This window comes from Sander lucioperca, chromosome 4, assembly GCF_008315115.2.
Source record: "Sander lucioperca isolate FBNREF2018 chromosome 4, SLUC_FBN_1.2, whole genome shotgun sequence".
Classification (NCBI taxonomy): Eukaryota; Metazoa; Chordata; class Actinopteri; order Perciformes; family Percidae; genus Sander; species Sander lucioperca.
Genome location: NC_050176.1, coordinates 15,036,771 through 15,048,934, shown reverse-complemented (window position 1 = coordinate 15,048,934; position 12,164 = coordinate 15,036,771).

The window sequence follows — 12,164 nt, the reverse complement described above, 5'->3', positions numbered from 1 at the left end:
ATGATTATATAGGGTATTTCACACTGTTCCTTAAGGTCTCCAAATAGGGTATGTAACATTGGTTGGGCTGAAAATGGCCCGGGTGCTGTTCTATGTGCCCTAATTCAACCCTGTGAAATAGCCCTGGATTGAAACGAGAGGTTTTCTCCCTTATATGGTATGCTCATGAATATTTAGATGAGCTGCGCGCTGACTGGTTGGTTTACAACGAGCGACACACACACACACACACACACACACACACACACACACACACAGAGGTCTGTGAAGGTGGACGGCCCGGGTGGCAAGCGGCAGGCACCCGCCGGCTGTCACGTCAGACTGTGGTGTTCAGAAGCTCTGAACTCCGACACAGTCGAACGAAATTTGCAATTAGCCATCAATTTTTGTAAAACGGCCCACATTTGAGCTCTACATAGTTGATTTCTCACATAAAAAAATCTCAGAAGTGAATTTAGTAATGAAATAGCAGACGAACAATGTATAAAGTGTCTAAGATCTGCACAACCAACATTCAGAACACCAGCTGGTCTCAGACCAGTAGTTTGTATGTACATTTTGGGGCGTGACAAAGGTACATACTAGAGCCAAATAAGGTACAGCCACCTGAGTTGACGTCAACTACCGGCTTTGTTGAGATTCGCCCGTTTTCAGAGGCCGTTTCAAATTGTGAGATTTGCAGAGGAAAGAGGTGTCAATGGGACTTTGAGGTTCTATGTATGTCCTATTTACCCTCCAAACTGTCGTAATTCAACTATGACAAGGTAAAATCGGTTTTGCATTCTATCACCCCTTTAAATAAACATTTAATGATTTAATGAATGATGAAATTATTCCTTCTAATTTTACCCAAAAATGAATTAATGAAAACTTCATACAGACACATTAGTAATCCATCCGCATACCTGGGGCTGGGGGGGAAATCCAATCTCATTTGTCAATAAACTGTGAAGTTCAATCATGAAGAGTCCCAGTTTTCCTCAGCCTGCTTCGGTGACTTCTTCTTCAGCGTGTGTTTTCCTGAACAGCCCTGAGAGAGAACAGATGTGAACCTGCTGCACCTGCTCATTTCCTTTCCATCAACAATAATTAGTTGATTATAACCACAACGAGGCAACACTCATATAATTACAGCGCTTATATAAATGCCTTAACTTTTTCTTTCTTGCATTAAGGTCGTACTGTAAGGAGCTGGGTTGCTTAACAAACGTGTGCACCAAGCGGCCCTCACATTAGTCTTCTGCTTTACTAAATTGCCCCTCTCTCAGCCCTGAAAAAAAGATGTGAAGGTTTCGATCTTAATCAATAAATATAAGAATAGCAGTACTGCAGGTTGTAGTCTGGTTTACTGTATATTGTATGGTTTTGTATTGTTATATTGTGCACAAATAGATGATTCACCACTAGAATATTGATTTCTACATTTCCAAACACATAGGCCTACATACTACACATTTGAGTTGATGCAGCAAAAGTGTTAGCAAACCGTTTCCTCCACATCCAGCTGACACGGAGCAACATTAGCATTCATTTAGAATCATGTTTCTGTCCACCTGATACCTTATAGTCCAAAACCAACCATATTGGCCCAAAATGCAGCGCAGATCTGATCACAAAATTAACGATTCTTCTTTCAGCTGTCTTCTTTCTCATTGCAGCCTATTACACACAGTAAATCATGCCCATGTGTAGTATTGCAGTTTGTGACAGACGTGTTGCCTAACAAGTTTGCACACATTTTAACTCTGCTTTCTGATACAAGTGAGCATACTGCTGGATTCACTTTGCACTGACAGACTGTATGGACTCCCTCAAGAATTTAGTTTGATTTTCCTCCATCCCTTTGTGCTTCTCCACCTTTATTTCTCTCTCCCTCTCTCTCTCTCTCTCTTCTTGATTTGCCCACCTCCCTGCTGTCTTTGGCGAAGCCCCAGTCGCGTTGGCACTGTCCCTGCTGCAAGGTTCCCTTCTCTCCATCTATCACCGTCATTGGCTCCGATTTTCTGCATCGTGGAAGTGATTCTTCGTAAGACCCACCAGAATTCCACACAGGGATACGCAGTCACACACACACACACACACACACACACACACATCCTTTGACAAAACGCTGCCTGATGTATCATTTTTACCTTTTTATTTATTCATCTCTATCTGTCCATCATCCATCCATTGGCTTTAGTCTCCTGGGCAGATATCAGCCTGATGAATAATTTACTGCTGTTAAAGGAGCCTACCTGAGGGGGATAGAGAGAAGGAAATGGAATGAGGAAAGGTGAAGTGAAGGAAAAAAAGAGTAGAACCTTTAGTTGAGAAATATAATCCTTATATTGGAGAGAGGGAACAGAGCGCAGCTGAAACGCAGAGCCGAGCGCAGGGAGAGACACATGGCCTATGATCATGTTTAAATAATGATGGAGGGATCAGCCTATTGAACAAGGACACCGACTGAAAGACTAGCCTGGGAGGGAAACACAAACGGGTGGGAGGAGGTCAGAGAGGTTGCAGATAGTATGCTCTCCTTCGTTGAATGTAAAAAAAAAAGGGGGGGTGTAAATGAGCAGAGAGGATGTGGGGGTCTGAGAGAGAAAAGAGGTTCATCAGGTTCCACCCGGGCTGCCGTTCTATTAATAGAAGATTGAGCACATTGGGGAGGGGAAAACAGCCAATTAGAATCAAGCTGCACTACCAATGGTAAACCCTTACTCGGTCACACATGCACTCACAAGCCTGTTAGACTTGCTGTTGTCACTTATTGTCACCCGGATCATCTCTTCAGGGACCTCTGTGAGAAGCTGTGGGTGTCATTATCCGACCCACACCGCTAATGACGACTCCTGCCGATGTTTAGTCGGTCGGCCATGTTGTGTGCAGGAACAGTGCAGCAAAAGTTGAAATTCTCTCACCTGGCCCTGAAGGGCTCTGATGCACTTGGGAATTGTGTGTGGTAGCGATGATGTAAATCAGCAATGTAGCAGCAGTTAAGTAACAAATTGGTATGCAAGGTTTAAATCTGGTTTAAATGATTCTTGTTTAACTGCTGTTATGCAGAGACAAAATATTTTTATCTGTCAACTGGCAAAAACTCAACTTTGAGTAAAAACATGCAGATTACGTTTTTCGCCAATGAGTCCAGGCCCACTTCATACACCATATATACAGTTCAATAACTTTGATAGGTTCAATAACAGACACAGTAGTGAAAGAAAAGCTTAAGGAGTTATTAAATTGCCACTCAGCCTGCCTCCTAAACAACTGACAGGGAAAATACCAAAGAGACACCCACATAGTGGGAGGGGTCATCACATTAGTTAGTTATTAAAAGTGGTTGTTCACTAATCAAAGGGTCGTAGTTGTAGTCTAAGTGTCTTTGAGCAAGACGCTGAACCCCAAATTGCTCCCTATGGTCAGGTCAGCGCCTTGCATGGCTACTTGTCGTCAACAGTGTGTGTGTGTGTGTTTGTGTGTGTGTGTGTGACTGTTAGTGTGGGTGAATTAAAAGTAAAACTGAAGTGCTTCAGGTAAAAGCGCTATGTTATTGTGGTGTATTTACCATTTAACATAATGTGTCTCAGTAAGGTGTTAGTCCATCACAAGTTTCCTTTTCATAGAGTCTCTCAGCTCTACTTGATAGATGAACACAGTTCTTCTAAAAGATGTTTTGGTGATAATGGTGGAGAGTGATGTCTTATACTGTTTAATGTTCCATCTAGAGAATGTGTGACGTGCACCAACAACACCAAAACAAATTCCTTGTATGTGTTAAAAAACGTTCTTGGCAATAAAACCCTTTCTGATTCTGATTCTGATTACCTGTTATTCCAACTCTGCAGTGTTCACACTTGGGTTACCCCACTGCAGCCGCATCATTTTAATAGCCTAAACTTTTGCTGTGTTTTGTTTTTGGAGCGGTTCCTTAATAAGTGAAACCTGATACAAATAAACCGTGTACAGCTCCTTTTAAATTAGCTGAAGTAATTATATCAGCGTAAATACAGAATTTAATATAGATGTAACTAAAAACGATAGAAGCTTTGCAGCCATGTTGCCAGGAATGTCTTTCCCCACTCACTGCTCGTAATTACGGTCTGAATGATTTAACATGAACGCAGCAAAAGCATATAATTCAGATCATTTTCATGCTCATTAAACCCTTCAGTGAGCCCCTTTGCCCTTCAGTCATTTCAAGCATTTGTTATGTTTAACAACTCATGTATTCAGGCTGTTCTTGATGGTCACCGCTCCGTAGTTGTTAAACAGGTTCACTATCTGGACCTGTCTGACCGAGAAAACTTTGGAACCCTAATGGACATCTACGACAAGTGCCATTAGTTTCTAGGATGTTTGTTTTGCCTGGCCTGGCTCTTTGTCATCGTCTCCATTCAGTGATGGAGTACTCGAGTCGCTATTCTCTGGACACGTGACTCGACTTGGACTCACGCACCAATGACTTGGGCTTGGACTCGAGGATTCAAGAAATAGGACACGGAAGTTGGATGAAGTTTCTGACGACTTTTATGTGTAATAGGCACTGATGGAATACTTGAGTCCTGGACTCGGACTCAAGTCCGACTTGAGTCGCTATTCTCTGGACTCGTGAATCAACTCGGACTCAAACTCGAGTGACGAAGGTAGAAGCTGCCTGGGTTAAATAAAATATTACAATAAACACAAACCCTCAAACCATTATTTGAGTTTGTCAAGGTTTTCTCAGGATTACATTTTGTTGTGCCATTCTGTTACAATGAAATTAACCTAATCAATCAGTCAGTCAAAAAAAATGTCACCTTGAACAGTCTATATGATGTGTTATTGGGGTGTTTTAGCTGGGATGAAAGTTAAAGGGGCGCTATGCAGTTTTGGCAATTTCTTTGCCTTCGCTTTTTGCTCGCAGGTTTCTCTATAGAGCTCCCCCTACAGCTTCGGAATAGATATTTGGCAACACTGTTGTAAAAACTCGTTGGCGACTCTCCCCCCTCCCATCTTCTCTCTCTGGTCATGTGCATTTGTTTTCATAGAAGCCGGCGAACGCACGGAGCCATTTCTACTGAGGTAGACAAGTAGTAAGCTAGCGAGTTAGCCCGTAACAGACAGCGATCATAATAAAAACCTTTACAGACAATAGCAAACATCCTGAGGTCACAATAACAAGAAATACAAAGATTAAACAGAGTTTATCCCAAAGATACTTACAAGTGCAATAGCAAGAACGCCAAGTCATCATCAGATTCGCAGGCTTCTGGTTGTCTCAGTTCTCCCCATTCTGAAAACGCAGGTCTGATGTTTACTCGTGTCTGACTCCTCGCTCGGTCAGTCTGACGTTTCCTCTTTCTCTGTTCCTCCGACAATGCTTTCCTAGCTTTCTGATTATTTTTTGATGGCTCAGCCATGACGATAGTGTGCAAAACTCCATCGCTACCTTGTTCTTATAGCTAGCCGGTTCCTGAATGGGCGTATGTGTGCAGTGCCTAAAGGCACTGAGGCCGGCTGAAAGTTGCAAGGGTGGTTTTTCCGCTCACAGGCGTTAGGAGGAAGCGAGACGACCACCATTCACCCCAAAAAAAGTCATATAACCATTCCAATGACTCCGAAGCTGTTCAGTTAAGGTAAATTAAGCTAAAAAAAACTGCATAGCTCCCCTTTAACTGCTGTATCAGCAAACTTTAAATTTTAAAAGCATTAAAACCCAAATGACGATGTAAATGTCTGCATTCATAAAACAAACAACACACACAGACTGCACTGCAGAATCACTTGAGAAACATAAACTTAATGTAGACAGCAGTATTCTCCACTCAGATGACTGATGATGATGAAGGTTTTATTATTGCGTCTCGCATACAAATATGTTCAGCCTGCAGATACCACAAATTAATAGCAGCTCCAGACTGCAGTGCATACATTTTTTCATGATGTTATTAAAAGTCCGAAAATCATTCAATTTTTTCATTATTTCAGGATTTTGTCATTTCATGAAATATTGACACTCAGTAGTTTGTGCAACACAGAACAAGAGAGGACTCCATTTCTATTTGTTTTATCTATTTTCCATGTGAATATCTTCTAATCTGCCAGCATTAATAACTACATGAGGAATACAAGATATCAATTTTGCAACTAAAGATATTTGGAAGTGATTTTGTTTTTAAAGGAAGAGTTTTGAGAAATACGCTTATTCGCTTCCTTGACGAGAGTTTGATTAAAAGTTTGATGAAATTGTTCACTAAACATGACACTACAGCCTGCAGTAGGTTAGCTTAGCTTATGATAAAAGCTGGGAACAGGGACACAATAGCCTGGCTCTGTCCAAAGATTTAAAAAGAAATCAACCAACCAGCATGCCCAAAGCTCACTAATAAACATGTAATATCTAATTTATTTAAAACACACAAAAAAAAATACAAACCGAAATGTAAGTGGTCAGACAGAAAGCAAAGGGAATTTTCTCCTCGCTTCATTCACGCAAATTTGACCGTTGCACCGTTTGTGCTGTCCATGTCAAATATTCGCCCCAAACAGCCAATGGATCAACTGTAGCTGTAGCTGTTAGCTTTAAGCAACCGAGCAACAGACACATTGTCCATCTGTGGTAGTGCATGTGTGTCTGTGTTCAGCTCAGCCTCCGACTGAACTCAACAGAAACAGTTCTTTCTGTTATTTAAAAGCTCTGTTATTTTCCTCCTGTTCGTCACCTTTCCCCCCTTCTCTCTGTATGTTTATGAAGCAGATTCGCATACATTTTTCACACAAGTTGACATGTTTTCAAGGCCAGCAGAAGTGTTGTCCTGTTAACATGCACTGCCCTAGGCGCTAATCCTGTAGGCTATTTCCATTGACTTTGACCCCAAAATATTGCTTCACATTTTGTCTGACCACAGAGTAAAAACGACAGTTTGTTGGTTTATCCGGGGGTTATGTGTAAGACTATTTCTTGGCCGGGGGCAGTTTCAGTTTAAACTAAGCTGCTGGCTGTAGCTTCATGTTTAGTTGACAAATATTAGAGTGATTTTCTCAAAATAACAAATATTCCGAAAGTTTTTTTTCTCAAACAAACTATCCTTTATTCTTGGCTTGGTGATGTTGCTTTTAAGATACCACAAAACATCACTCTGCTCTCCCTGAATTGACTCCTTTTATGTTTTCTTCACATAGCATACATTTTATGGTTATTGATCTGCTGGAGTAAACCCTAACAGAGGAGCTCACCTTATGGTTCTCACTGTTAAGTACTTGGGACAGACATGAGAATGAATAATTGATTGTGATTATGCATTCGAGTGAAGTTTAAGTGAGCAGAAACATGTCTGCAGCCGAGTCGAGATGATCTACCTTGCTGGGAACGTTTACCCCAGGATGCCGAGGTTTCCTTTTCAACCCACATTATTGATTCTCTGTGTTACCTCATCCTCGCTACCTTCCCTTCTTGTTCTCTTTCATCCTCTAATTTGATCTCTCTCCCTCCCTCAGTCCCTCTTCATTGAGATGCCATCCCCCTCCCCACATCCATCAGAGCATTGCCTCCCTCTCCCACTCCTCTTATCTCATTACTCTCTCTAATTAGCCCCAAACGAGCCCGTAGGAACCAATAACACGCCTTCACTCATGCATATCAATGAGCTTTTTTACACACACACACACACACACACACACACACACACACACACACACACACACACACACACACACACACACACACACACACACACACACACACACACACACACACACACACACACACACACACGTACACACACACACATCTGTAAAGTCATGTTTAATTTGTGTGTATGTGTTGGCATGTGTGTGTATGTCCACATTAGTCTTTTTGATATTTGCATTTGTTGATACCGCCATGAGTTTTGGCAGACTTAACTTTGGTTGATTATGCAATAGAGAAATGAGGAAGGTGTGTGTGTGTGTGTGTGTGTGTGTGTGTGTGTGTGTGTGTGTGTGTGTGTGTGTGTGTGCATGGCCAGCTTGGATCTCAGTTGGACACAGGAAATGGGTGTTTGGTCGGGAACAGATGATTGTGAGGCACACTGTCCCAGGCAGAACTCTGTTCCAGGAGGTGGCCAGTAAACACCCACACACACATTTCTCTCTCTCTCTCTCTCTCTCTCTCTCGCTCTCTCTCTCTCTCTCTCTCTCTCTCTCTCTCTCTCTCTCTCTCTCTCTCTCTCTCTCTCTCTCTCTGTTGACTTGCAAAAAAAACCTGCACAAACAAACAAGTGAAAGTCCATTTATGCGAATAACAGCACCACACCAAACCAAAAAGTTTATGTTTTTATACATTATTTACATTTATTTATACATTTACCAAATGTCATGTTTCTGAATGGATTGTTTGGACATAATATATGGTAAATATAGTGACATTCAGACAGTTCTAATTGGAGTTGGAGTCCAGTGGTGTGTTCAAAGTGGTGAGAGGGTTTATTAGTCAGCTGTGTGTGACTGAGATGGGAAGTAACCCAGGCACACAGCTGCAAGTGCAGCTAAACAAACACTCATACATAAAAGATGAGTTCCTCTCCACCTCCTTCACTCTCTCACACACACACACACACACACACACACACACACACACACACACACACACACACACACACACACACACACACACACACACACACACACACACACACGCATACACACCACTATATCTATAAGTGTTTACCTGAGTTTATTGACTAATCTTCTTTTTGTAGGATTTCATTTACCACCCTGGAACTGGACAAACAACCTCAGTTCCACTTATTTTAAACCTGTATGGATCTGTGTACCTGTGTTTATTTCCACCTCTCCTCTCCTCTCTCCAGCCCCCCTCAGGCCTCAGTCTGAGAGGACACAAAAATACCTCTCAGTGTTTTTTATCATCGCCACTCAGCTACAAATCTGTGTCCGTGTGTGAAATGGGTTGCTGTTTCTCTCTGAGCCTCAGCTTAGCCGGTTTGGTGTTGTGTAATGAAAACAGCTTTGCATATTATAACTGTGTGCAAGCAGGTCATGGTAAATCAATAGTATCTGTGGTATGAAAGAAAACTAAATCTCTCATCTTTGTCTCACAGATGTATCTGTCTTTTTCTTTCCAATATTTCGGTATGCGTGTCTTATCTGTCCACCCTCCACCCCTTCTTTCTCTCTCGTTTTCCCTTATATGCCCAGAAGCAGTGAGTGACTTGAAGGGCAGAGGGTGAAAACACAAATTAACCACAGGGAGCGAGTGAGTGACAGAGGCAGAGAGGAGAGGGAAATGGAGGAATAGACCATGTAAAAGAGATGGGAGAAAGAGATTGTCTCCGATATCGATCTGGTAATCCTCGTTGTGCTCTCTGGCGATATTAATCTTCCTCCGACACAAGATGCGGAGACGCAGGGAAAGGGCGAGAGAGAAATAGATGGAGGGAGGGAGTAGTGGAGTGAGAGACGAGAGAGGGGGAGCAGTGCCATCCAGTGGTGCAGGAAAATGCTGCAGCCCTGAGGGGTTTCTCTTATTGTTTCATTGATAAACATCTGTTAATGTGTGCTCATCTGTGTTGTTATGTGTGTTTACAAAGATAGCTGCTAATCCATAACTACACGAGCCAAAGGCACAGCATGTTGGCTCCTTTAAGCCCTCGTTTTTGGCACAGAAGAAGCAGAGTTAAAACCAGAGAACATATGGTTTCTGTGACACTCTCTGACCTTGAGCCTGCTATTTTGGGACTGTAACACACACAAATACACATTTAGACACATTGTGACACAAACTTGCACAAAACAGAACTCCCTTAATAAATAATGTGCACATATGATTATTCTTTATTTTGATAAGAAAAATAATAATTAAAAAAACAACCAATAATACATTAATAATGTAATGCACTATACAGTATGGCCAAAAGTACTTGGATATACATTTGGTCTGGGGCTGTTTTTTTCCTCGGCCAGAGGAACTTAAACCTGCTATGATAAATATTTTTACATTAACAACATGACTTTGTATGTAAAAGGTGTTGCTCATAGTGATGAACCCACAGATAATTATCACCCCACTGCAGTTCCTCTCAGCTCTACGGAGCTCACATTGTTCCTGTTTTCAGTTAAAAATATATGATCTGATATTCTCCTAAAAATATATATATTTATTAATATTTTGTAAGTGCTAGATTAATTTACCTGTAACTAAGGGTGCTCCGATTGATCGGGAACCAATCGTTATCGGCCGATAAAGGCTTTAAATAGTTTGATCGGTGGTCCAAGTCCAATAAGTCCTTTATCAAACCGTATGAATGTGTCCCAGGCCAGGATAGGATATTAACTTACAATGTAAAGATCAACAAGCTACTGACACATAATAAATGCATTATATTAATAAAATATGTATTAATAATCAAACATAATTTAATAAAGCAATTCAAAATATGATAGTGCACTCTCTTTTATAAATTTGAATTCTGGAAAAAGTGGCTGGTAAAAAATTTAAGTGGCCCCACCCTGCTCAGAACACACTAAAGACACACTGAAGAACACACTGACAGTTGTTTTGTAATTTATTCCGAATAAGGCTTTAGCTATATGTTAAGCTCTAAGCTGTTTAAGGTGTGTTTCTAACAGAGGAAGTGGAATGTTGAACGTTTCCTGTCAATAAAAGTAAACCGTTGACAATTCACAATACATTATCTTCTGTTAATTTTAATACTTATGCATTGTTGTTAAGAATATTAAAATTAATATATGATAAATATATGACATGATAAATAGGTTTCAAATAGACCCGGTGATCGGTGATTGGTGATCGGCATCGGTCGATACTGCTCTCAGCAATCGGTGATCGGTGATCGGCCCCAAAAATCCTGATCGGAGCACCCTTACCTGTAACCTGTAAAATAATGTATGTTATATTACATATTTGTTCCAAAATCATGTGGAAAGCCTTCCTAGGAGAGTGGAGTTTTAGCAGCATCATAGTGCTTATGGTTTTGGATGGAGATCCCATATGATTAAGTGTCCACATACTTTTGCTCACATAGCATATCAGCATACACCCTGTTCAAAGCTCTCTCTGTCAATGTGTGTGCAGGCATTGTACTTCACACACACACACACACACACACACACACACACACACACACACACACACACACACACAAACCTGTTTTCTGCCTGCCGATTTATCGCTCCTGTTTTCCCAATGGCTACATTGTGATGGCCTCAAAATCCGTTTATTAACATGGATTATTTGTCGACAGGAACAAAAGCTGGCAGAAAATCAACACAAATCTACAAAAGCTACACCTCTCTCTCTCTCTCCCTCTCTCTCTCTCTCTGAACCAATGCACCATCTGCAGAGATTGAGAGAAAAAGAAAAATGGAGAGAGAGAAGAGACATATAGCCTATGAGAACAGAAGAAAGATTGACCATAATTAGCCTTTTCTTGGTTCATCATTCAGAAGGCCCTGGTTTTGATTTCCCTCTCTGTGTTCGAGATGAGCAATCAATAACTGTGCTGTTAAAGTCAAGCAGCTTAGCTGGTAGGGAGATCAGAGGAGATGGAAAAGGAGAGGACAGGTATCTCTGTACCTGTCTAGTAAAGGCTGGTTTATAATAGTATGTAGCAGAGCCTACACCGTAGCCTATAGTGGCCTACGCTGTTGTGAGGATTTATATTTGTGCGCTTGTGTGTCTGCCTTGTTCGTAGCTGGATGGTTAAACGTAATTTCCTCTTACCAGTGTATCGCCATTTGTACTTCGTGCACAGCAATCCTGTCAATCAGTCCCAAAACATTCCAGTTAGATAAACATATTCTGTGTTAGTCTTTACAAGCATTCACTTAAAGAACCAATCAGGCCTGCCTTATTGCACAATCCAAATGTTGTTCAAAACATGCCATTTTCAGCGTGTGGCTTGCTATTTGGAAGATTGTTGGAGTTTCCCGTATCGAAGGAATTTTGAGAACAGCAACACACAGAGAACGGAAGGTGCAGCAGGATGTCCCACACCACGTTTTGTATATTACATTATGAACAGTTAATTTGTTTAACATTATTAGTTTTTATTATAATCTTTCTTACATTATTCAGTGATTACATTATGTAAAATTGTACATTGCATTTATTTATAATATAATGGACAGTTATATTTGACATTATCAGTTTGTTTAAATGTCTTATTACATTATCT